This window comes from Diceros bicornis, chromosome 24, assembly GCF_020826845.1.
Source record: "Diceros bicornis minor isolate mBicDic1 chromosome 24, mDicBic1.mat.cur, whole genome shotgun sequence".
In the NCBI taxonomy this organism is placed as follows: domain Eukaryota; kingdom Metazoa; phylum Chordata; class Mammalia; order Perissodactyla; family Rhinocerotidae; genus Diceros; species Diceros bicornis.
The window spans coordinates 24,302,504-24,329,306 of record NC_080763.1 but is presented as its reverse complement, the minus strand read 5'-3'; positions in this window follow the sequence as shown (position 1 = coordinate 24,329,306).

Genomic DNA, 26,803 nt, shown 5'->3' with positions numbered 1-26,803 from the left:
ACTGAAGAAATTTTAAGGCTTTCAATTCGTAATATGGTTCATCTGCAATGTGAAAACTGCTGGTTAAAGAAAACAGGAGGTTTTAGGGGACAGAGAACAAAGCATGTCCCCAGGCTCAGTATGGAAATGACAGAGACCCAAGGCCACCTGAACTGTGAAAGTCCAACTGTAAGAACTGTTCTTCTGGGAGATTTTGGTGGAGGACTAGGAAAGGCCTGAGATCAAGGGTCCAACGTACAAAGGAATCACTTTATAAGATTTATAAAATGGCAAAGACAGAAGTGGAAAGGGGCACAAGGGATCAATAGAAGTAGAGTTAAGGACTTATGGAAGAATATTTTAGAAATAAGTTAGACACAGTAAAAAGAATTGTCACACAGCGATTAATGATCAAATCAAGGCCATTTAGTAAAAAATAGAAAAAATCTTGACAAGGAAGCACAGAGGGACCCAGAAAATGGATAAGGGATACTTTGTGCTCTGAGGTCTCTTTATTTAGCAAATCTTCAAATGTAATATTTTTAAATTAATAGAGTGTGATGGAGAGAGGGAAAAAAATAACAGAAACAGACAGTAGAATGGTCATGTAGAAGTAGGCAGTTGGCAAATAACGCCATTCCTGAAAGCTGTTTTCAGGGGGTTGGTTTTAGGCAGCTCAGTTTACATTTTATTGCTAAAAGATGTTCCAGTTCACACGATGGAGGCATGAACCACCACCCCTGACCAATGAGGGAGGACACAGAGGGTGGAAACTCAAGCCATTAAGAAATCAGCCAGGCCTGTGGCATTTCTGGAAACAGCCAAGCTGGTACTGAATTGGGGGGGAGGGTTGGCATTTACTTGTGTCATTTCTTTCATTAGCACATTCCAAGGCATGTTGGGTGCCTGTCATGTCCAGCCACTGTGCTGGGTTATGGGGCCACCAGTCCCTGCCCACAAAGCCTTCATTCTGGAGGGGGAGCCACCATGCAAACAGTTGTGACACAAGATGATCACTGCCTGGGTAGGGCAAAGAATAAATTCCGGGCTGGACCCAGAGAGCGCATGGAGGTCCTCTAGTCCACTGATTCCTTTTACAGGTAAAGAAACAGAGGCAGAGAGAAATGAAGTGGCTTGGACAAAGTCGATAGGACTAGAGCTGGGGGCTTCAGGAATCTAACCTAAATACTTGGTCAATACTGCTATAAAAATCAGTTTTATTTCCGTAAACAGTTTGGTAGTCTCCACAATAATGTCCCACTACATCAGTAGAGCATCATATTCCAAGGTAGTATTTCTGATACTTTTAGCAAATAGATTCCACAGGTTTCATTACAACGCACCCACTTGCTTTCCCTCTGCCGCCATTCCCCACCTTCAATGATTAGGCAAATTCATCCCCAAAAATAAACGGGAAAAGAAAGCGAAGGAGGAGCCTGAGGAAGCCAAAGCAACCACGTGCCCTTGGCGGATGGGTAGAGAGCATACTCGAATAAGCCCACACCCCTCCTCTCCTGATGCTGGCGTGTCTCACTCCCATGCCCCTCTAAGTCTGATCCCTAGGCGATGTATGGCAGCTTCTGCATGTTTTAGACCCTGTCTCTAGAATTTTTCTGAATACCCTTCTCTTATCAATGCTGCTGACTATCCAAATCCACCAAGACTGCTCATTAGACTAAGTTGGCTCTGCTTCAAAGCTTCTGTCACTAAGGGCAGAAATCTGGGGAGGATTCTGCATGAGAAAGACGCCACCACCATGTTTCTGTTGCCCAAGAGTAAAGCCTGAACTGCAGGGACTAATATCCGTCTCAGGGTCTTTTCCCCTGGGCTAAAAGTGGTGCTTGGTTCCCACTGGTTTCTAAAGGAGCAACAGCAGATGGGCATCTGAAGGCAGAATTAACTCAAGAGTCATTACACGAGAGTGTTCTCGATTGAGTGCCCTAGAGTAAATAGTAATTACATGTTCCTTCAAGATTGCTCTCGGCTCGAGATGGGGAAAGAAGAGAGTCATGGATGGCTGACCACAATACCCTTAACGTGCACACATACACACAAACACACAGGCTGGCGACAAGCCTGGATTCGGAATTTCCCCCTAAGAGTGTGATCTCGGTTCTACAAGTCCCTTGAGATATACAGATCGGGCCCCCTTGGGGGCATCAGAAATTGTCCTTTCCTAGTCCCGTTCTTCTTTCCTTGCTAAGTACTCCCTGAAGATGCACCATCAAATATGTGGAAAACAAGCAATCCTCTCGCTTAGTTACACTGTAGAAGGAGGAGGAATCGACCCTATGCAGAAAATACATTCCATTGACTCCACGACACTTGGGACACACAAGACAACCCATTTAAACCATTTCTAACCTTCACCTGGCCTTGTGGACTTCAGCAGCCATCTCTGCTAGGCTGTGGAGAGCAGATTTCCATGAGAGAAGAAAGCTTGGCCAGATCACCCCAAACCCCAGACAGGCCCCGGGAGGACGCTCACTTGGTTCTGGGATGTGGAAATGCAGGGAATCATGGAGGACCAGGGCACATCTTTAAACCACCTCTGGAGTAGCACCTTCTGCTACATTATAAGATGTCCAGGGAGACTTTGGGGGGAACATGGGGACTTTGAAAGTTCCCTCCCTCTTGGCTTTTTTGTCACGGGGCCCTAGAAAATGATTACAAAAGCCAAAATGACATCATCACCATCAACAGCAGTGGCTCTGAGAGTTTAGGATCTAGCAGGCAGTGTTCGAGGGCCTGTATGTGGGTCTCCTTTAATCTTCACGACAACTCTGTGAGGGAGGTGCTCTCATCACGCCCATTACACAGGTGAGGAAAACGAGTGCAGGCTGGAAAGGCTGGGGAACTCGCCAAAAGTCACAGCTAATGCAAGATGGACACGGGTCCAGCATGGTGGCTCTAAAGCCTGCCTAGTCCCCACCCAAACCGCTTCATGGAGATCAGTGTGCTGGCGAATAAGCTAGTCTAAAACTGGTAAGGACTTCCATCTTTAAAGGAACGTTTATCCTCGGTTCTTATTTTAGCTTTATGCCAATCTTGAGAGATACTCAGAGCAGGTTTCGGCCCCCTTTGGTGGGTGAAGAGATGAGAGTACAGAGAGGTTAAGGTCTTGCTGAGGTCACCCTGTTTGGCAACTCTCTTCTCAAATCCCAACCATGCATCTCTCTTCAGAGGCTGCCAAAGGACTTCGAGCAAACCTCGATGAGCAGGCCCCTGGCGATGGGGCTTTGCAGATGTGTAGAGGCCTAGATGCAACTTCTGGGCAGAGCATTGTGAGGGGCAGAGTATTAGGACCACAGAGATATGAAATGATGGTCTCTATAAATTAAGAACAAAACTTAAAATGCGGAGTTTATAGATTTGTTTTTGAACAGTAGGCCTGACCAGTTTTCCACTCATTGCCCAGATGTACTTATACATGGAGGAGGTGAGGAGAGAGAACTGAGGACAATGATAGATAACAGGACTGGTGGAGGACGGTCAAGGCATGAAGCCCAAGGACAGCCACGTTGGGGCCCAAGGCCTTGAGTAAAGGGACGCAGGCTGGCTGACCTGTGGTTATTGGTCATGTTCAGAGCACATTGTACCGGGTCCATCATGAACAACAGCTCTAAGATGTCAACTTCTAGAGCTGCAGGGTCTAAGAGACCTCCTCCTATCCCTCATTTTATGATCAGGGAACTGAGGCCCTGAGACTGTGAGCACCTTAATTAGCACTGATCGGGGAGTGGGAACTGGGCTGGACCCACCTAGTACCTGCCTCCACTCATGGCACCCCGCTGCCCCTCTGTCTGCCAGAGCAGCCCAGGGAAGCAGCCCTCGAAACATGGCCTCCCTCCAGTTGACTTTGTTTTTTAACTTTTTATTTTAAAATAATTCTAGATTCACAGAAAATGTTCAGGGGAGCCCTGTGGACCCCTAATCCTGCCTCTCCCCAGCCGACCTGTACACACACAAAGTCCTAATACAACCACAGATAGCCGTGGGGTGACAGGTCTTTTCCTGAGACTTAGGAGCAAACGACCCATGACATTTCTTTCTCAGATCTTATCCTATCCCCCTCACTGCATGACCTCTAACACACACACACACACACACACACACACACACACACACACACATCTTAACCAGCAATAATTTCATTCCTGAATATTGCTGGAAAGATCACTAAGCCAAGCTAATCAATTGTCTCAGCCAGCCACCAGTCCCCAAGAGGTGCCTCGACTTTTCAATGCTACCAGTTAACCCTCAGCAGCCTGAGTTCTTACCCAGTCTTCCAAAAGAGACCAGAAAGACTGTTCTGGGAAGAAGCCAGTACCTAAGATGATGTTCCAATCTTGCCAACTTTCAAAAGCCTTGTCTGTGCTAATGGAAGCAGACACTCTGGAACACTTCAGAAGGAAGGTATCCCTCTTATGTGCACCCTCGGGGACCTGCGCGGTTAAAGCAGGAGGAGAACGAGGGCCCTGCAGAGTCTGAACAGCCAGAGGAGGCAGGTTCATCCCAGAGAGGGGAGGGGAGAGGGCGTGACAAATGAGGGGAAGTCACAGGAGACATGCCAGTTTAGGAATTAAATTTGACTTCAACTTAGACAAAGCTTCTTTACTGAGCAGAATAAAATTCCTGGGAAGGTTTGTGCACATCTAAATAAAAGACACCCTTTTTTTTCCTGGACAGAGGAATGTGAAAGCAGGAAGGACAGAGAGGGGAGAAAGGCTGGGGCAAGGACCACGAGCTGATGTAGTTAAGGCAGCTGGACATTCATAACTTCAAATCACTCCCCCAATGATTAAGGGATTGGAGGTGCCCCCTGGAGAGAAGAGACTCTGTGAAATGCACTTTGCACGCAGTTATGGAACACACATTATGTGCCAGGCACTGCACTAGGCACTGGGAAGTTCAAAGATGAATAGGAAGGAGGCAAAAAGGGAGGCAGTGACAATTCAAGTGTTTGGTAGTAGCATCTCCAACTCTAGGAGGGGAGCAGAGAGGAGAGAGTGAGCAGAATATGGGGCACTGTGGAAGTTTGGGGGGCACAGTCCAATCTCCTGCTTCAATCAGGGAGTAAGGGGCCCATCAGTGGGGAAAGCGAAGGAGGAGGCTCACTGCCTTGCAGCATAGAGAGTCCGTACACAGAGACACATAAGGCGTGTCAGGAACATCGGGACTGGAGGCATCCCATGAGAGGACACCTCCTCAGGAACGCCGGGCTCTTGGATTCATTTGTCAAGTGACATGTGGAGAGAGAGGAGGACAGAGCAGCCACCCACTGCCCTGAAAGCATAGCCTGATTGGCTTCACAGCCAGGACTGGCCTGGCCTGCTCGGTGGGCAGAGCCCAAACTGCCCTCTGAGAATGCAGGGTGGAGAGGCGTGCAGCGGTGACCCAGAGACCCAAGAACAAAACTGCTCATTGGACTGTGAACTGGGGCCAAGAGAGGTGACAAAACTCTGTTTCCACAGGGCGGAAAAGAATCAAGCCTTCTTCTCTTGACTTAGGAATGCTCTGCAAGGCCCAGCTCACATCCTCTGCTCTCCCACAGGGGTTTAAAAGCCCCAAGTTCTTTTCTGGTTAAGGGGTTTCTCAATCTTGATCTCTGATTTCCAAATAGAATAGCCCATTGGAGGATGAAGCTGGAAGTCTTGCTGACACAGGACTCTGCTCGCCCACCTTCAGGAAAATGTTGAAGCCCTAATCTCCAATGTGATGGTATTAGGAGGTGGGGCCTTTGGGAGGTAACTAGGTTTAGGTGAGATCTTGAAGGTGGAGCCCCCATGATGGGATTAGTGTCCCTAGAAGAAGAGGGTAGACCAGAGCTCTCACTCCCTCCTCCACGTGTAGACACAGCAAGAAGGCGGCCGTCTGCACACCAAGAAGAGGGTCCTCACTGGAACCCAACCGTGATGTTGGACTTTCAGCCTCCAGGAGTGTGAGAGAACTAATTTCTGTTGTTTAAGACTCCCAGCCTATGGTATTCTGTCATAGCAGCCCAAGTGACTAAGACATAGATCCTTAGTGGGAGGCGTAAGAGCCTGTCTTTAGTGGTGTGATATGATGTGTGCAGAAGTGACTTCTCCAGGTTGAGCAAATAAGTGCCCAATAAGTGCTAACACTTATTGGGCAAAGGGCTAACACTTTGCATGCATTTCATTTTCCCAACAACCCTATGAGGTAGGTTCTATAATTATCCCCAGTTAGCAGGTGGGAAAATTGAGACCTTCAGGGGTTAAGTAGCTCAAGTCTCACAGCTGAGGAAAGGTGGTGCTGGGAGGGTTTGAACCCCAGCTGTCTGGCTCACAGGGCATGCTCTTAACCACAGCTCTGTGCCATCCACGTGAGGCCCTTGTTAGGGCAAGAGGGCAAGAATGATCAGCGAAGAGCTGGGCTTACAGAGGAGAATGGAACGTAGTCCCTGCTCTCAGGAGTTCCTGGTCCAGTGAGGGAGACCCACAGAAACAATTACACCACAGGGGATGAATGCAATTAATGGAAGGAAATGCCAACCATGTAAGAGAGGGAGGCTTCACAGAAAAGCTGATGTAGACGTGCTATAAATGCCACCTCAACGCGAGAAAGGGCAAATGCAAGAGGACTCACAGGCCACTGAATGAGGAGCACTCAGAGAAAGAACAGTGCCCAGGCGGGGAGGAAACACAAAGCCAGAGGCCCCATAGATAGAAGTTCGGCTGTCTGCAGCCTCTTGACCTCATGAAGCAAGGGAAAAGGCCCAGGGAAAGGACTAGAAACTGCTCACCTGGTTGGTGGCAGAAAAAAGGACAAGCGTCCACAGAGCACTCAGAATCGTCCTGTGTCAGGGATTCCTGCCCTTCCTTCCCAAGCTGGGGAAGGAAACCGCTCTCCAGGAGAGCCGGGGCACACTTTGGCAGCCGTAGGGCTCTGACATTCCCCTCTCCTCCACTGTACCCCCGAGAACGAGGGGAGAGAGCGCTGGAACGCTTGTGGAGGACTTGGACTCCTTACCTCAGCTTTGCCGTGACATTGTCTGACCTTGGCCAAGTTCCTCCTCCCTTCCCTGGCTGGAGAGCAGCAGTTCTGGACCTGCCTTCTCCTGGGCACATGAACCAGATGGGCTTTGAGGTCCTGGTGTGCAGAGAGCGCGGCAGGGGACCCGGACCGATCACAGAGCAAAGGAGGAGAAGGGCTTGTGAGATGTGAACGTGCTCTAGAAGGGGAAGACAGCCCTCAACATCCTAGCGGCAGGACGGAAGTGGAGAGAATCCTCTCCCCTAGATCCACCAGGCAGCAGGGGGGAGCTCTCCAGCTGCCGGTAAATTGAGCTATACTCCTGTTCTCACCTCTGGACCGGAGGAGGAGAACTGATTTGGGGAGTTGAAGGCACATAGCCCCTCCAGGCCCCTGGTGAACCGAGGAGCCCTGTCTGCTCCCGGGGACTTTTCCACAAACACATCAGCTGACTCTGGCTTCAGAGCTTCTGCCACAGTTTCCATTTTCGCTTTGTGAAGTGATTCCCCTCTCTCCCCACCTTCCACTTTGCCGAAGTTTTACAGTAGCCTGAAGATGCTGGCGGCTTAACTGGCTTCATCCCCAGCAGCCCTGAGGGGTTTTACCTCTTTCCTCCCGCAGAAACCCTGCTCTTGGAGTTGAATGTTTAAACTCTCACTGGGAGACTCATAAATATTCGGAGTCACTCTCTCCCTCTCTGTTTGATTAGGAAATGAGCCTTTAACTCAATGTAATCCCCAAGCCATTAACAAAAAAGCCCTCAACAGCTCCGCTATTAGAATTCCACTCTCAACCCGCTGAGGATTGAATTAGATTAACATAACTACCCACAATCTGAGTTTATTTTCTGTGCCGGATAGAAATGTGTTTTTCAGCGAAGGCGAGAAGCGGGAGGGAAGGGAGGAGGGAGAGAGAGAGTGGGAGGATAATGAAATGTAAAAATAGAGATAAGAAAAAGATGGACGGATACACCGTAGAAATGAGGCGATGGGGAGAAAGAGCTGAGCATGCTCTTGGGTTTAAAAATCCTGCCCGCTGCCATTTTTTATTTACGGGGTATTTGGAGAGCCCTCAGCTATGTAAAATTGTTTGAATTAGGGGAGTGCTTTCCAGGTATCTGCGATTCCTTCTTCCTCGAGATTGATGGTCCTGCACCTGAGCCTGCTGTATTCCAAAGCACCTGCTCATTGGCCCCACTGTCCCCAGTTTGGGAGGAGGTCGGGGCTGGGCTTTCATGTGCTCCAGGGAGGCGGGCACATAAAACAACAGTGCGTGCACACAGGCGACCGCACGTTTACATTCAGAGAAATAAAACACGACAAGGATGGAATGGGTTAGGTTTTGCAGACATGAAGTCACAGACAGTCCCGTGACCAATTGCATTTAAGAAATCAGTTTGGAAAAAAAATGAGTTTGACGGGAGCTCGGTCCACATAAAATTAATCGTTACTGAAGCAGAAACTAAGTAATCAGAGGCTGCCTTCTGTAAATGCATTGAAGTTTCCCCCAAGTGCATCTCTCTAAGTAAGCCCAAAGGGGAGAAACCACAGCCTGAACTTGAGGGTGAAAGCCAGGCCCTCCGTCACGCTGCCAAATGAGCCCCCATCCCACCTAAAAGCATCCACAGGTAGCTGAAGGAAGGAACAGTTCCTGCCTAAATGTTCCAACAAATATTCTTCTCTCTCAACCGTTACCGCTAATGAGAACATAAGACTAGCTCAGAAATGTGGGACTCGCTCCCACTGCATTTAATCATGGGCCAGCAGGCTCCAGGGTGCATGTCGAGGAGGAGAGGGAATGGTTTGCTCTCCTATTAAAAGGTTAAAAAAAGTCACACTTTCTCTAAAAAGTCACTGAAATCTGAAAGTCCTAGGATAGAAGTTCAGTTTTGCAAACAGCTGACGGCTGTGATTTCTGAATGCAATGTCTCAATCACTGGATTCACTCGAGCTTTAATTAATAATAACCCACCAAATCCCACTTCAGCATTATTGTGAGAAACCTTAGCAGGATATGTTTATCAAAATAGAGTCCTTACAACAGAAAAAATAATAATGCTACATATATAACACACGCAACTCCTGTTTATTTTTTTCTTGACTTCTTGGGCTTTATTTTCCATATTAGGTTTTAATATGGAATTAGCGATATTTCCCCCCATTTTACACCAAACTCTTTACTCTGAATTTCTCCACCAATGAATGTGGTCTTACTATGTGAATATGTGAAGCTTACCTTCTAATTTCTTATTCCTTCCTGATCCCCATGCTCCCCTCCAAAATAAGTGAGTGGATTAAAGATATTAATAACCCAAAATAAATTACAATTGAAAGTAAAGAACCAAGAGAAGGAATGTTAGAGTCTCATAAGTTGTCAAAATAAAAATGAGATCAAATTCCCTCTCTCTATGTGTATGTGTCCATATTATTTAACTTTCGCCAAGTTAGATTTGTTGTTAAAACTATTTTGTTTTTAATCAAAAATAATCCAGATTCGCTTGTTTTGTTTAATGCTTTTACATTGTTGGAAAGATGATTTCTTTGTTAGGATATTGTTTTTCCCAAACAAATTAAGAAGTAGTCCTTAGCAATATAGCATAGGGTAACCACTGTATTAGTAAATAGAAACCCAGGCATTATTAGACTCGTGAAAAGAATGAGATGCATTTTAAAAGTTGTATGTAATACACGTTGAGCATTATCACATTTTTTCCCCCAAAATTTAGGGCTACTATTCCTTTGTAAATAATGTATAGCAAATCTCCCCACGTGCAGGATTTTTAGTTAGTACTATGCATTATCCAGAAACTAAAGTCCCAAATCTTCCACAGGAAGCTTGTGGCATGTTGGCTGTGTGGCCCACGGGACAAGGTCTGGGGACTGCCATCTCTGGGAGCCACCAATGTGCTCCAGAGCCTGCACCCTGACTGCCTGAAACAAGCACGGCATTGACCAGAACCGCGATCTTCAGTTTCCTCCTCGGGGAAGATGCAGAGCAGGCATCAACGGCACGCCACACCTGGCTTCATCCGTTCCGAGACTCTCTGTCCCCTGCCCCCCACCCAAAGTCCCCCTTCAGGATACACCACAAGAGCCAATGAAAGCCTGGAAGACAAGACAGATCCTCAGCTCTCATCTGGACTCCTCCAAGCAAACTTGCTCCGTGGAACAAAAAAAAAAAAAAAAAAAAATAGTCCTTTTCCTTCGAGGTGCTATAGAAAAGCTGGTTGTTGGGACTGTCATGACTCCCCTGAACCTGGAAGCTCCCAGGTTGAACCCCAATCTGCCAGGAGCCCTCCATCATCACCTGTCCTGTGCGAACTGAGTCTTCTCTCTGTAACCTTCCTAGCTCACCCAACGCCAGGGCTGCCAGCGAATAAAAGTTTTCACGCTGGGAGCCATAACCGCCCTGCTGAGCCGCGTGTAAACTTCCCCTTGCCCTTTTGATTTACTCACTTTTTCGCAGTGAAAACAAATAAAAATAAAAGGGAACCTACGGATTCCAAATGAGTTTGTGTAACCGTCCCACCCAGCCATCCCCAGTCCCTCTGACCTTCCCGTGACAGTCTGCCAAAGGCAACATTTTCCTCTGGCCACACAGGGATGCTTTACTGTGCCGAAAATCACGATGAAAGAGCAAGCATGGGGAGATATTTTTATCCATTAAAAAAGAGAGAGAGAGGAAGCAAGAAGGGAGGTGTGTAGGAAAAACGACAGGCAGGAACAGGGCAGAGTCTGGGGCAGAGGGAAGGAAGAAGTTGTTACTTACATGCTCAGGCCGGGGAGAGGACAGGGGCTGGCGTGGAATGGTCTACCCCTCAGGTGTTTCCAGTGCTGATGACTCGTGGCTCGGCTCCTCCGGCACCAGCTGACAGTCCCCTGTCTGTGTCTCTTTGTGACTAAGGACACAGTACTCCCAACCTATAAATAGATCCCGACTCCGTGATTGATATAACAGGCAGCTGACAAAAAAAAAAAAATCCCACAACCGTAACCAGGTCTTAAACAAAACAGCAAAAAGCTCTCGACTTTCGACTCCACTGAGCCCCATGCAGACTACACAACCACTGATGGGCCCTGGAAAGGGCGGAGGAAAAATATACAGTAAAAGGGAGGAGGAAGTGAGGGGAGGACAAAAAAAGGGGAGAAAGTATGAAAGACAGTTACTTCTCTAGTGGTGGAGCAGTCACTTGGGGTCACGGGAGAGCCCACGAATGATGGTTGCAGAGAGAGCGAGGGGCGGAGCCAGGGCAGGAGGTCCTGACCCCATGTAGGAGAGGCCCCAGATCCCCAGCCTGTGGCCCTGTCAGGGCTCAGTCAAAGTCCTGACTTGGGAGCTTTCGTCAGTGCAAGTGCTTTCCACGAAAGTTTCCATTCCTCCTGCCAGGTCAGGAGGAAGGGAGGGGGCAGACAGAGCCTTCCTAGCTCAGGGAACAGACAGGCTTCTTGGGGGACATGCAGAGGCTCCTGGGGTGAAGGAGGATGTGCAGGTGAGGGGCTAGGACAGAGTCAGGAGTCGCTCAGTGGGCCCAGTGGTAGCAGGTAATGGGTTTTTTTAAAGGCCAGGGGATGACATTCCCGATAGAAGAATTGCCCAAGGTTGGCCTTGGGTGTGTTGGTGTCTCTGCTTCTTCTAGAAAGATTTCCTAGGAGACCAAATTGTCCGAAAAAGTTTTTTCTTAGGGAAATGAGCCCCATTCTTTGGGATACTGAAGGGTCTTTAAGAAGCAAAGTTCTGCAAAAGTTCTTCAAAGTTCTGCAAAGTTGGGGCAGCCTCCCTGGGGCAGGCCAGCTCACCTCTGAAAGCTGGGGCAAAGTTTCCAGAAGACGGAAGAGTCAGGGAGAAATGACAGAACTACGGGCTGTCCAACACTGAACAAGGTGAGCTCCTGATCACGCCGGGGACTCCCATCCTGCCAGGTGGAGACGCACTGGCTTTGATCACACAAGGGCCATCCGCCTTCATGACCTCATTACTTTCCACACTGATTTAGGTGGAATTTCAGGTAAAGTTCCCCCTCCAGAGGGGTCATAGGACCAGCCCTTTGCTGGTGTGGTAAGGCATAGGTACTTTATAATCCTTGAAACTTCCTGATCCCCAATTTTTAAAAAGTGAAGTTGAATTTCCTCTTCATGTTGGATCTAATCCTTTACTCTCCAGGTTAACAGAAACCATGAGGATGAGGCGGTACCCAGGCCGTTGAAGTCAAAGCCTACTTACTATGTAGGACCTCAAATGTTTCCATGAGTAGCCCGGCATTGGAATATAAGTACAAGAGGGGAAAGACCATGTGTCTGTCTTATTCACCATTGTGTCCCCACACGCTGCCATGATACCTGACACTTAGGATGACTTTCCTGAGGATGGGTTGACTGAGTGAGTGAATGACTGAATGATTGAATGAGTGATGCCTAAGACACCCACCATTGGAGTCACTCCTCTGGACTAAAACACTGGAGAAATGTCTGTATTATGAGAGAGCCCCCAGGAAGGCAGAGAATTGGGAGTGGGACTTCAGGCAGATGCAGTCTAACTGACCCATCATGTACCCATAATTTCGTCTGAGGACCACTGAGCTCTGGGTCCCAGGCCAGTGTGGCCACCAAGCACTTCCCCCTAATCAGGCCTGACCATACATGGCGTTCTTGGTGAGTTTAGTTGCTTGAAAGGCAGATAACCCTGCTGAGAGGCAGGGCTCTAGAGAAACTCCCGTACTGATGACTGGGGGTATAGCCTCTTTAGCATACATTCACCACCAGGCTCCTTTTTAAGGGAAAACCTTTCTTTTCTGATACAAACCGAGGAGATCCCTTCACTATTTGCTTTCTTGTCAAATTCTCCAGCTGTGCCCATTGGGATTCTTGCTGAGCCCTTCCCGAATTCCGGCAGAAATCACGCATGAGTCTTTCTCTCGGAGGCCTCTCCTAGAGCTTCCCCAGCCACTAACACAGTGTCTTGTCTGTCTTAAGTGCTTAGTGCACGGGTTGAGCCAAGCCACTCCTCCCAGAAGTCATCCTCCTTAGAAAGCCTAGCGGGGCCTTGGTTTGGGCTTTTTACCCCCAGGGTGATCTCTGAATCTGTCCACAGTCTCAGTGTCAACTCTCTCAACTAACCTAAGCCTTGGTGTCTACTCCCTGTAAGTGGCCCCGGGGGTCTGCGGGGGCAGCTGATAACCAGTGGGCATCCCTCTGATCCTCCAGGGCTCTCTTGAAATGCTGGTCATCATCATGGGAGACCACAGGTCTTTGCTTTCAGGAGCTTCCAGGGCCAGGTCCCCTGTGGAGCAGAGGCACACATAGACACGCACCCCTAGTAGTTAAAGCACAGACTCTGGACCCAGACTCCCTGGTTGGAATCTTGCCTCTTTCACTTACTAATGGGAAACTAGTGAAATCCCTTAACTTCTCTGTGCTTCAGTTTCCCCATCTGCAATATGGAAATTCTAAGGGTCTACCTCCTAAGATTGTCAGGAGCAAAATGACTCAATGCAAAGGGATGCTTAGAACAGAGCCTAGCACGTGGAAAGTCTTTAATAAATGCTCCAGTAGCATCACCCGCCTCCTTGTTACATCCTCCCCGCAAGCCCGCGGGGAGGATAATTATTCCCCTGTATTAGTCTGTTAGAGCTGCTATAACAAACGACCAAAAACTGGGTGGCTTAAAACAACAGAAATTTATTGTCTCACAGTTCTGGAAGCTAGAAGCCCAACATCAAGATGTTGGCTGGGTTGGTTCTGTCTGAGGGAACGAGGGAGAATCTGTTTCAGGCCTCTCTCCAAGTTTTTGGTGGTTTTCTAGGAAACTTGGGCATCCCTTGGCTTGTGGAAGCAGCACTCCAATCTCTGCCTTCATCTTCGCATGGCGTTCTCCCTGTGTGCGTGCCTGTGTGTCCAAATTTCCTCTTTTTATAAGGACACAGTATATTGGATTAGGGCCTACCCCAATGACCTCTTCTTAAGTTGATCATCTGCAAAGACCCTGTTTCCAAATAAGGTCACATTCACAGGTACTGGGGGTTAGGACTTCAACATCATTTGGGGCGGGGGACACAATTCAACCCATAACATATTTTACAGAGGAGGCAACTGAAAGTTCAGGAGGTCTTGCACTCAGTATGAGACGAGCTGGGTGAGTGTCACCACAGAAAAGACCCGGGCAGAGGGAGGGGAGGCCTCGACAGCCCTCCTCCATGCTGTCGGGACGCTGGATCCTGCCCTGGCTCGGTGCCACCGGCCTCCATTTGGCTTGCTCCAGCGTCATTAGTCCTGGCACATCAAGGTGACTTTACACTGTTTACAATGGCCCCTGAAGGTACAGTCATCCCTGCCCCCACCGGCTTATCATCTCATTTACCTTTCGGAGTTCCCTAACAGACTGCAACCAGGAGGGGTAGACAGGGACCCGCAGCCCAGGAAGGGCCTGCATTCATTTTATCTGGAAAGAAAAATCTATCTGCTTGAGAAGAGACCTAAATACAACACGTCGGTGCAGCTAGGCCATTAATCATCTCCTGCCGGGACACAAGAGACCAGGGAGCAGCCATCGTGGGCACCAGCTTCACACACAAGGGCAGACTGAGTCCAGTTTGCCAGGGGACCTCCAGGCCAGCAGTTTGACACACGCCTGCAACACCCTCAGGGGATCCTATACCTTCTGAGAGCAGAGGAGTTGCCAGAACAGAGAAATAACGGAGACCTAAGGCGGGGCCAAGTCGAAAAATCAAAGACCCTCATGCTCCCCAGGCCGAGCTCTCCCATTTCTTTACCCCAAGAGACCCCACCTTGCTGCCCAGCCAGTCTACCCAGTGTCCCATGAACAAGCTGTCCCTGCTGGGTGCATTCCTAGCTCTACTGCCTCCCCCAGCCCCTTACCTAATTTCTATTCATTCTTCACGTTCCAGCTCAAGAGTGACGTCCTACCTGTGCACTCCCTGCCCACAGGGGTCCCCACTGCAGATCTCCCCCACTGCCAACAATACAGCTCATCCCAGCCACCTCCCACAGCCCTCTTTTGTTGAGTTGTGTGCTGTCCTCCCATGTGTGTTTGCCTCGTGCTACAACAAAGCAGAAGTAACGGAACCAGACACCGTGTACTGCGCACCTACTGGGTGCCGGGGTCTGGGTAAAGCACCTGATCTACATTGCCTTATTGAATCCTCACAACTACCCTAACAGGCAGGGGTTATTTTTCCCCATTCATCCTCCAGGAAACTGGCAGTCAGAGAGGCGGAGTGACTTGACCAAGGTGGCACAGTGGGTAAGTAGAGTAGTGGGTAGAGTTGGGATCTGGACCCACATCTGCGTGACTTGAAAGCCTGTGCTTCTAGACACTGCTATAGCCCCCTTCATCCCCTACTACCACCGCCCCCCCCAACCCCCAGCTATGGCTCTCTGTATTCCGTGGGATAAACTCACCTGGCTCTAACCTATACTGTATTTAAGAATTCCACTCTAGCCTATATTCCTGGTCACATCTCTCACCATGCTCTGTCACACAGCTTTTCCTCTACACATTGCCATCTCTTTCCTACCTCTTCCTGGAGCATACCATTTGCCCTTCAAAACCCAGCTCCAATGTCACCTCCTGTGGAAGCCTTTTCCTACTCCAGCCACTCCTTCCTCTGTACACTTACAGGACTGTGTGACACACTCTGCTCTAGCACTTATCACACAGTATTATCAATATTTGTTCACATATCAGTCTCCATCCTTGGGATGTAGTTCCTGGGGGATGAAGACTTGCTTTTTTCATGTTTATATCACCTTCTATTCTACTACCAACCAATGCCTGGCATTTACTAGGTGACCAATAAGTGTTTATTGAATGAATGAATGAAAGCTAATGAATTAAGAAATATAAAGTAAGAGAGTGAAGAGTGAGGCAAGAGATCAACATAGGATGAGTGAGAAATGGTCCACAGTGCTGCTGGTTGGGAAGGTTGTGCACTCCACAACTCCAGGAGGGACCATTCATGTGGTGGTCTACATGAATGTCCTAAAATCATACAGATCTCAACCTGTGCAGGTATATGCAGCAGCCCCACAAAAAGAACAGACTTAGGAAGGCATAGACCCTCTTCCAGCCAGTTAATGTGAGTTGGAAGGGACTTTGGGAAAAGGGAACATGGATGAGAATTCTAGAAGAGGAGCTGGAGCAAGTTTGGCAGACACTATAGGCTGTCCACCCCACAGTCTTCTCCCACTGTGTTTCCTGGCTGGGTGGGCCTGTCCTATACTGTAAGACGCCACTTGTTTCCCCAGCCTCCCTTACAGTTAGAGAGGTTGCCATGTGTCCCAGTCAGACAATGAGATTACGGGGGAGGCTGTCAGGGGTGAAGGGGCATTTGGGCAATATTTTCCTCCATGATAAAGAGAGAGAGAGAGATGGGAAAAGACCCACTGAAACCGTCTTGCAACTGTGAAGAAAGAAGCTTGGAGAAGAACAGCCAGTATGCAGAGGACAGCAGAGCATGAGAAAGGAAAGGCCTGGGTCCTTGATGCCATCGGTGACCGGCTGAACCGGAACCAACCCTGGAACCACATATTTCTTGTTATAGGAGATGATGAGTGTTTTTATTCCTAAAATCACTATCAGTTATTATTCTGTTACTTACATCCCAAAGCCTTCTAACCGACGTATTAGGGGGTGGGGGTCGTGCTGCATATGGCAAGGTAAGCCGGGAGCCAGTCAATTAATGTAAGCTGGATGTAAATTAGTGGCAAAGCCCTGAGACCTCACAGGTTAGGAGTCTCTAAATGCAAATATTGGTAGAATAATGTCAATGATGTGAATTTGATTTCATGTTTTTGGTTATTCTCTTTCTCTCTGACTTAAACATGCTAAGTTGGCACTGTCTCCCCTTCGCTGTAATCCAAGCCTCCCTCCCTCCAAAAAAATTGTTTGTCTTTGGGCTGGGAAAAAAACCTGCATATTTTTGTATACCTTTACATTATTGAAGTCACAATAGCCCCCAGGCAGACAGGACAGGGGTGGGGAAACAGCCAGGGACAAATGGCAGCAATGATCCCCCTCTTCCTCTATATCAGCTGGGTCATGTGAGTTTCTTGAGAGCTCCTTCTGCTCCTGAGCATTTATGTGCCCTGTTCTAAGCACTTTGCATGTGTTAACTCATCTGATTCTCACAGTAACCCTATGATGTGGAGATGCCATCCCATTTTACAGATGAGGAAACTGAGGTGGAGGGAGGTCCTGTAATATTCCCACCTTGAAAGGGGCAGAGCTAGGGTATGGACCCAGTCAGTCCCGTTCCAGACCTACACTCCCCCCGACAACCTGCTCAACCATGGTGTTCACTCCTTCCTGGAAAGAAAAGAAAGGGGCTCTATGCTTATTAATCATGTTCCCTCAGGAAGGACACAGAGCTTTGAGGGGGAGCCCTCCATCTTGACTGGCCTTTGTATAAGGGTTCTGTCATCCTGCTGGCTAACTCCAAGATCTGAATGTTTCTAACTGGGCTTCCCTCCCAGTGCTGACACCCACAGGGTGGGGGTGGGGGGTCACCATTGCCGCCATAAGGACTACATGAGGCTTACTTAATAAATAACCTGGAACTCCATAATCTTCCCCATAGATTGCTTGGTATTTGCCTTTAGTAGATTCAGAAGTAATTAAATCACCGTGCAACCAGCCTGCAGGTCTCAGCAAAAGACCTGAACTAAAGTCAAGCCTTGCTAATTCAGACCAATGGGGGTGGGGCGGGGGAAAACCAGGAGGAACTGTGGCTTTCCTTTTAAAAGAAACACATTTTTTACATTTCTAGTACTTACAGTAAATCACACTAAACATTAATAGCAGCCAAATGGAGTTCTTGCTGAGTTTGTGTGAATGAATAAATAAAACTAATTTTAATTAGCATATTCCTTGTATACAAATAACTTCTATTAATATTCTTTTGAGAGCTTGTTGTTTGAAGGTTAAACATTCATTCATTCATCCAAGAGGCATCATGGAGAATCATTATTGAGAATCTACAATGTGCTATTTTGTGCTCTGTGCTAGAAGCTGGCGATAAAGAGATGAGCAAGATTCAAAGGATGCATTGGAACAATCTATGTATGCACACAAATAAACTGTGATACAATATGCTAAGACTTATTAGAAATATATAAGCAATGTACTGAGTGACCACAATCCATGGAATAACTGACTCTTCCTAAGTGGAGGTAAAGGAAGGCTTCACTGGGAAGGTGATATTTGAGCTGGGTTTTGAAGGATGAATAAGAGTCTGCCGGGAAAACAAAAGGTAAAAGCAAAGGGTGGCCACAAGATAAGGACCAAAGAGTCATTCACGGGCCCAGCGATGATGCTCCAGTGTGGCTACTCATGATTCATATGAGCTCTGATGGCTCATGTGTCACAAATTGTGAATGGCTGGAGTAGAAGTTTTCAATTAGATGATTTAATGTAGAAAACATTTTAAATACATTTTTATGTACACTTTAAATACACTTTTAAAGTGTATTTAAAAACATTTTAAATACGCTTTTAATAGAGAAAAGTGCAAAAGGTAATAAATGCCCATGTACTTGCCACCAAAATGAACAAATGTTAACTTTATGTCATTAGCTACAGGCTTTGTTTTTTAAGAAACAAAATTTTACATTATTAAGACATTGACACTGCTCATCAGGTGTTCAGTCACCTCCTGTGATGGCCCCTCCTCTAACCACCCTCTGCAGAGCAGACCCTCTTCTTTCCTCTCTGTGGGAGCCTCTGCTGATTTCCCTTAGAGCATCTCCCACAGCTTGAGGTCACCTTGCTGATTTGTTGATTTGTCCCCCACTGTAAATCACCTCCATGAGAGAGAGACCTGGAATGTCTTATTTTCCATGGGCCCCTCTGTGCCTGACATGTATTAGGTGCTCAATAAATATTTGTAGAAGGAAAGAGAAAGGGAAGGAGGGAGGGAGGGCAAGCTTATAGGTTAGTCTGAACTCTTCTGGGAAGCAGAAATAGTCTTCAAATGAAGGGAACTTGGCAGAAGAAGGGACAGCAGTTTGGTTTAATTCCACAAATACTCTTTGAGGGTCTCCAATGTACGATGCTCTGTGGGAGACACAGGACGGGCCCTGCCCCCGAGGATCTTACCCTCAAGGAGTACCCGCTGCTCCCAGGAGCTGCCCTGGGGTGGGGTGGTTTGGGGAGTGTCTGGGGACTCGGGAAGTCTAGCCCAGGTCAGGCCCCTAGGCTGGAGGCAAGGGCGTCAAAGCCTTTGTCAGTCACCGTGGAGTGGAAGCGACTAGGCCTGCGACAGGTCTGTAGGCGGACTGGAACTGTGCGTCGTAACCGAGGAGACCCAGCAAGGTGAAAGTGTTCCAGGCAAATAAAAGAAATTGACATTCAGGAACGGTGACAAGTTACACATTAAACCGCGGACTGGGAGAGGGCCAAACCTCCCCCACAGCCTATCCCCAAAGACCTGCCTTTGTGCTCTGCACGTAGAAGAAAGGCTTCCCCTTCCCAACATTATTCACATTTCCCGTCCTGGTACTTCTGGGGATGAAGCTCTGGTCTGGGAGTCTGAGGACTTGGCGGCAAGTGACTTAGGAAGAGGAGCCAACCCTGGCCCATTCTCCTGACCAACGGCCCTCCCCGACCAGCCCACTGATACCATTCATTGAACAAATGTTTATTGAACACTTACTGCGAGCCAGGCATTGGGCTAAGGACCAGGGACACAAAGATGAACAAACCTTCTTAAGAAGGCAAACATCAAAGGACAAAATGTAAATACAACCTAATAAACACTAAGGCAGAGGTAGGACCAAGTGCCTTGGATGCTCAGAGGACTCAAGTAAAGTTGTCCAAAGAGAGTTTATGAGGAGGTTGGGATATTTGAGCTGGGCTTTGATGCCTGAAGAGGAGCTTGCCAGGCATAGAGGCCAACAAGAGTCATTTTCCAAGTAGACAAACAAAAAGCATAAAAGGTCCTGGCAAGCCAGAGAAGAAGGAGGGGGAGGGATAGGAGGGACAGGAGCTGGTCCCTGTGCCTAAAATGCTCAACCTTACTGGCAGGCTCCTTCTTGTCATTCAGATCTCAGCTTCGTGGTCACCTCCTCAGAGAGGCCTTCCCTGGCCACCCACCTGTTAGAGTGTAATTTACCTTAAAAGACCCCAGCATGGCAGTGTGATACTATGTGTGTGCCACTGAGGTTTAGCTGTACCCCAGGGCTGCTGGGATTTCAATCAAGGGTGCACAGCGCAGGGTGAGGACTGGTAGTTAGCCGGGAGGCCCGTGGCATGTGTGTCTAGATCAATGAGCAACACTCTGCTAAGCAGCATAGTGAATGCCAGAAATGGATTTTTATTGGTAAATAAGAAACGAGTTCTCCTGTGAAATTGTCAGGATCTATGTGAGAGGGTGCTGCGGGTGCTCCCCCCAACTCCTCTGCCTATCTGGGTTCCCCTACTCTGAGGTGGTCAGGGTCCAACAGCTCGGCCACCTCCCACCTCACGCACCTGTGTCTTTTCTCTCTTCTGCCTGACTGTTTTCTCTGCCACCACTGGAGCTTGCTCTACTAAAAGCAGGTCCAACCAGGAGAGTTAATGCCCCCAGGGGCAATCTTCAACTGATAGGAGCTGGGGGTCATCGGATAAATACTGCATGCTTCCAGTCCTTTGGTGGAAAGATTCTGAGGTTTGCTCTACCTGGTGTCTGAGAGGGTCGCCAGGTGGGTTAAGGACCAACAGCTCCTTAGAAAACCCTTTGCTGTCTTTTGTCTCTTCCCTGTTTCATTTTCCTATTCCCTCACTTCTGTTTCCTGAAATCATCTCCCAAATAAAATAGCTGTCCGCAATGTCCTGTCTCAGGATCTGCTTATGGGGGAGCCCAAATTAAGACAATAGCTGGGCTAGCTAAAATGTTTTGGAAATATTCTCCTCCCTTGTACCCACAGAGTGTAAGAATCCAGTGGAGTCTGTAGGCTTTCCCCACTGGGAAGATGCTCTAAGCCAGATCCCAAGTGGTCCTATCATCAGCCAGCTGTGCATTCTGGAAGATTCTGGTTGCTGGTGGGCTATCAAGGTAGTAAGAACCCTGCCTCTGGAATCTTAGTATTTGTTGGAGCACTTAAAAGGACAGAGAGCTGGGATTTCCTCAAGCCTATGGAACAGGTGTAGGAACTGGTATTGTGCTTGCCTCCTGGTAGAAGTTAGTTTGTGAATGCCTCTGTGAGGGTGTGATTTGGTCTGCAGTTGCTTCTAACATGGTTGTGAAATTGTGGGGGGTGACTAATACTCACCCTCTTCAAACTTCTTTAGCCACTCCCATTAGCAACCAAAAAGAACCTAAGAGTTGTCATTGACCATATTGGCTAGTTCAGTTTACAACACCACCTCAAGTAGCCTCCCACTAACATTCACATAATCTTACTTCAATTTCCTAAATAGCACGTATTTGTTTTAAAAAATATGTTATTCTTTTTATTTATATGTTTGTTTTCTATCTCCATATCCTCTCCAACCCCAGCCCTTGATGAAAGGTAAGCTCCATGTCTTGTTTGTCTCTGTCTCCCCAGCACACTCAACAATGCCTGCTCTTAGCAGGCACTCAGCAAATGTTCTATTAAATTCTGAAGAGTGACAGCAGGTACAACAGACGCCAAATAATGGGGGACCTTGTATTCTAAAGAAGGGAGTTTGCACATCACCCTTCAAGCCTGTGATTCTTAGGCTGTGGGGGTCATGGACATCTCTGAGAATCTCAAAAAAGCTCTGAGCCACGACCTTCCTCAGGAAAAATGCACACATAATATGTGTAATATTTACCTGTGATTTCAGGGAGCGTATAGACCCCAGGTTCAAAATTCCTGCTTCTAGCCATGTGCAAGCCAGAAAATGCTTTTAAACAGACACATCACAAATCTAGCTTTGTTTTTCAAGATAACTCTAGTGGTCCTATAACGATGGAGGAGAATAAAGTAGTAGGAGGCAGGGAGACCAGTGGAAAACCTTGAGATAGTCCAAGAGAAAGAGAGTGTATATTTTGCAGTGCTAAGGGAGTGGAGAGGAATGGGGATTTGGGGGAAACATTTCTGAAATAGAATTTATAAGATTTGATAATTAACTAGTTGGTGGAGGTGTGAGAGGGGGAAGAGGCAAGGTAGCTATGAGAGTTCTGGCCTGGGACCCTGGTGGATGATGACAACCTGAACCAAGGCAGAGGTGGGTGTGTCCCTCTCTGTAGTGAGGGGGAGTGACAGCCTGACCTTCAGGCCTGAGTCATAATGGCAGGCTCTGGTCCCCCCTCAGGCTGCCCTGCAGTTCCTGGGAAAAGCCTGAACCAAAGGGCAGGGGCAAGGAGAAGGAACCTGCTTCTTCTCTTTCTGAAGGGGCCACCTTCCCTTGTACTACTTTTCCCCCCTTTTGTCAAATCTTTGTTGGAGGAGCCAACTCTTTAGTATTGAAATGCAAGTAAAATATAGAAGTCATAGGATGGGACAGGTGATAAACCTTAGCCTCATCTTGGACATCCGTGGCCGATAGCAGTCTCTGGCTCACACCATGTAGCTACTGTTGAACTGGCTATGCTCCTAGCTGAGGCGGCCCCCACGTGTGCACTGGATCCCAGCCCCTCTTACCCACTCAAGGACATTGCTCCTGTAATTTTCCACTCTCCTGCAGCATCAATACTCCCCCTCCACCGGACCATTCTAACCATCATAGCAAACGTGCTATTGTTTTTCCACTTTGAAAAAACTCTCTCTGACCTTTCTTCCCACTGTAGCTTCTGTCCCTCTTCTTTGTCCTGTTTTATTGCAAATTTCCTTGAAAGAGTTGCCTATGCTTACTGCCCACAATTTCTCTTCTGCCGATCTCTCTTGAACCCATACGTAACAGGGTTTCCTTCCCACCATGACATCAAAAGACTCTTATCAGAATCACCGATGGCCTCCACATCACTAAATCCAGTGGTCAGTTGCCCATCATTATCTATTTGGGCCTCTCTGTGACACACTTGACATAGCTGGTCACTCCCTCCTGGACATCACACTCTTCTCATTTTCCTGCTACGTCTCTGGATGTTCCTTCCTAGTCTCCTTTGCTGGTTTTTCCTCATCTTCTGGATCTCTAAATGTGGGAGGAACCTGGGGATCAGTCCTGGTCCTCACCTCTTTTCTACCTACATCTCTCTTGGAGACATCCTCAGGTCTCATAGCTTTAAATGGTAGCTATCTGCCAATGCCTCCTAAATTTACATTTCCAGCCCAGCCCTCTCCCTAGAATTTCATATTTTTGTATCCAATCATCTGATTCCACTTGAATATCTAATAGACATTTCCAATCGGCACGCTCAAAGTTGAGCTTCTGCAATACCCCTTCCTGCCTCTACAAATCTACTCTTCTCATCTTAGCAAATGGTTTTCCCATTCATCTAATTGCTCAGGCCAAAAATCTTAGAGTGTCTTTGACCCCTCTCTTTCTCACTCCATATCTGGTCCTTCGGGCTCCATCTAGTACTTCCTCTTTTATACCCTGATCCAAGACCTTTCCTACCTAGATTATTGCCTTCTAACACTCTCCTTGCTTCTTCCCTTGCCCTTCTTCTCTCTTATTCAGAGTAAAAGCTAAAGTTCCTTACCATGACCTCCAAGGCCCTTCATAAATTGCCCCCACTTCCTCTGGGACCTCACCTTCTACTACTTTCCCATCATGCATCTGCTCCACCTGCACTGGCCTCTTTGCTCTTCCTTAAACACACTGGGTGTGCCCTTGCCTCGTGGCTTTGCATTTTTACTGCTCCATCTGCCTGGAATGCTCTTCACCCAGATATCTGCATGACTTGCTCTCGCACCTCCTTCTGGTCTTTATGTATATGTCACCTTCCCAGTGAGACTTTAGCTGGCTATCCTATGTGAAAGTATAACTCACTTCCCTAAACATTCTCTATTCCCCGTTCTTCATGTACTTTCCGTAACACTTTTCATCGCTTAGCACACTATATATTTTACTTAATTATTTTGCCAATTTCTATCTTTCCTATTAAAATAAAAGTACTACACATACAGTGATTTTTGCTGTTTGTTTATTCCTATATCTCTAGAACCAAGACAGTGCCTAAAACTATAAGTAGAAACTCAACAAATATTGTTCAGAAAATGTATGAATTCTAGTCCTGGATCAGAGCCTAAATTACAGTTCTAGAAATTGTAAAAAGAATATCTGATACATTCTGTTTCTCACTATAAAGGAGCAGCTTGTATTAGACCAATGATCCCATCAAGAATAAATAGAAAAGCTGGATAAAATACAAAATTCTGTTTGAGGGCATTGGAGAACTTCCAAACAGCTGTACATAGAGGAGGAAACTCGAAAACATCTTGAACTCCCAGTTAGAAACTTTAGAGGGCTATACCCTAAGAGTAAGGAGCATCAGAGGTAGAGCAAGACTTGAAGTCTAAACACAGCTTTGAGTCATCTCAGTGGCTAACTGGCTTGCGGTGATCTGTCCTGCCCTTGCTGCCTTCCAGAAGATAGAGTAGAACCTTTCTGTAGACAGTTAACTTTTTCCAGTGACTCTATGATTGTTCCTACACAAATCTGGTATTGAATAAAATTTCCTGTCACACAAAAGAAGAGGACAAAGACAACAGAAACAGATCCACAGATGATCCAGATATTAGCATTATTAGACATGGACCTTAAAACAAATGTGATGAAAATGTTCAAGAAAATAATTGACAAGGAGTTGCTCAGTTTTCCTGGGTCTCTCCCATGTATACATGTTACAAAGCTTTGTTTGATTTTCTCCTTTTATTCTGTCTCATGTCAATTTAATTCATAGCCCAGCCAGAAGGACCCAGAGGGTAGAGGATTTCTTTTCCTCCCCTACAGTTTGGTGACTTGGGTGGGATAAAACTTCACTGGCTGGATGCTCTTCATTCCTGGATTACAGCAGCCGAGAGATCCTGGACCCCTGACAAGAGCCGGCAGGAAGTAAGAGTTCTTACCATGTCAGTCTCCCAGGTATCTGCCTGTGGGGTCCAGTGGAAGCGAGAGTGGACACAATTGGAAACATTGGTTATATTGCCAAAGCTTTGACTGGAATGTCATATTTGAGAGAAACATACATAGACTCAGATATGACCAGACAGCTTTTGAGAAACAAAGATTGGACTTTATAGAACAAAGCCACTTGGAAATACCGGCCTGGTACCTTGTTTACAGCATTCCCAGAAACCTTATTGGAATTGAAACCACCCTTGTTCCTGAAGCCCTGCAAACTGAAGCTGGATAACTTGATATAAACTTAAGAGAGATCACCACGCTAGCATGCCTATTGCTATGTAACCCACTCAAGAGGATACCTGAACACCTAATGACATCATCAGAGACATTTCAAACTGCAAGGGATGCTTCAACCGTGACATCTAGAAATCTTCTTGACTGCCTGTCCCCTGGACTCACAAAATGGTCTAACTTTGGGAGCCCAGCTGCATCACCACCTCCTGAAATGAATTTAACTGGACTGATCTGTTATCAGGAATAAGAAATGTGTTCAGTGAGATGGAACAATCTACCAACTCAGCTTTTGGACTATGAAACTTCTTAAAGTTTCAAACGCAGGACTATGGGGAATCAGAATTGGCCACCTCAAAGTATGTCTGTTGGCCTTGATTATTTTCAAGAACAAAAGACTCTGAAAGAAACTTTGACCTCCCCCCGACTAACTGCCTAAAAGAATTTAAGATAAAAGGCCTATCCCCAGGACAGACCATCACCATAGATAAGTCTGGGTATTGGTAGACTGGGAGGATCCTTGCTAAGCCCATTCTTATCAAAGTTCTGTTTACCAAACATTTGCTTTTCCATTTCATGTGAATTACCTTCCTCCCCTTTGAAGTCCCAAACCACTACCCCCAACATCCTCCTTTGTCTTTAGCTGAACATGCTATTTAAGATGACAACCTCAGGCAGAATGCTGAGTTGCTCAGTTTTCCTGGGTCTCTCCTATGTATACATGTTATAAAGCTTTGTTTGATTTTCTCCCGTTAAAAAAAAAAAAAGAAAATAATTGACAAGATGGAGAATTTCATCTGAGAAATGGAATGTATTAAAAACATAGGAAGCTCTACTACTGAGAAATATAGTCAAATTAAGAACTCAGTCTGTGGATTTAATGGCATAATGGACAAAGATGAAGAGAGGATGATTTTACTGGAAGATAGGTCAATAAAAAATATCAGACTGAAACACAGAGAGAAAAAAATGAGGAAAAAAAAGAACAAACAGGCATGAGACATGGTGAAAAGTTCTAAAATATGTGGATTTGTAGTCCCAGAAGTTGAGAAGAGAAAGAATTAGTGGAAGCAATATCAAAGAGAACTAGAGGCCTAGAATTTTCAAAATTGATGAATGATATCAAACCAAATATTCAAGAAGCAGTACAAACCCCAAGCAGAATAAATACAAAGGAATCACACCCAAGGACGTCCTACTCAAACTTCTGAAAATCAAAACCAAAGGGACAATCTTAAAAGCAGACATAGTAAAAAGATACATCACACTCAAAGGAGCAACAATAAGTCTGACAGCTGACCTCTTAACACAAATGGTGGAAGCCAGAAGACAAGGGAAGACATCTTTAATGGGCTTAAAGATTATAACAGCCAATCTAGGATACTCAGTGAAAATATGCTTCAAAAGTGAAGGCAAAATAAAGAAATTTTAAGGAAAAAAAAATTATTTCATTGCAATCAGACCCACAGTAAAATACTAAAGGCAGCTCTTCTCAGGAAGGAGGAAAATGATCTCATATGTAATCATGGAAATGAAAGAAAGAATCATGAAAAATAGAAAGGGTATACAT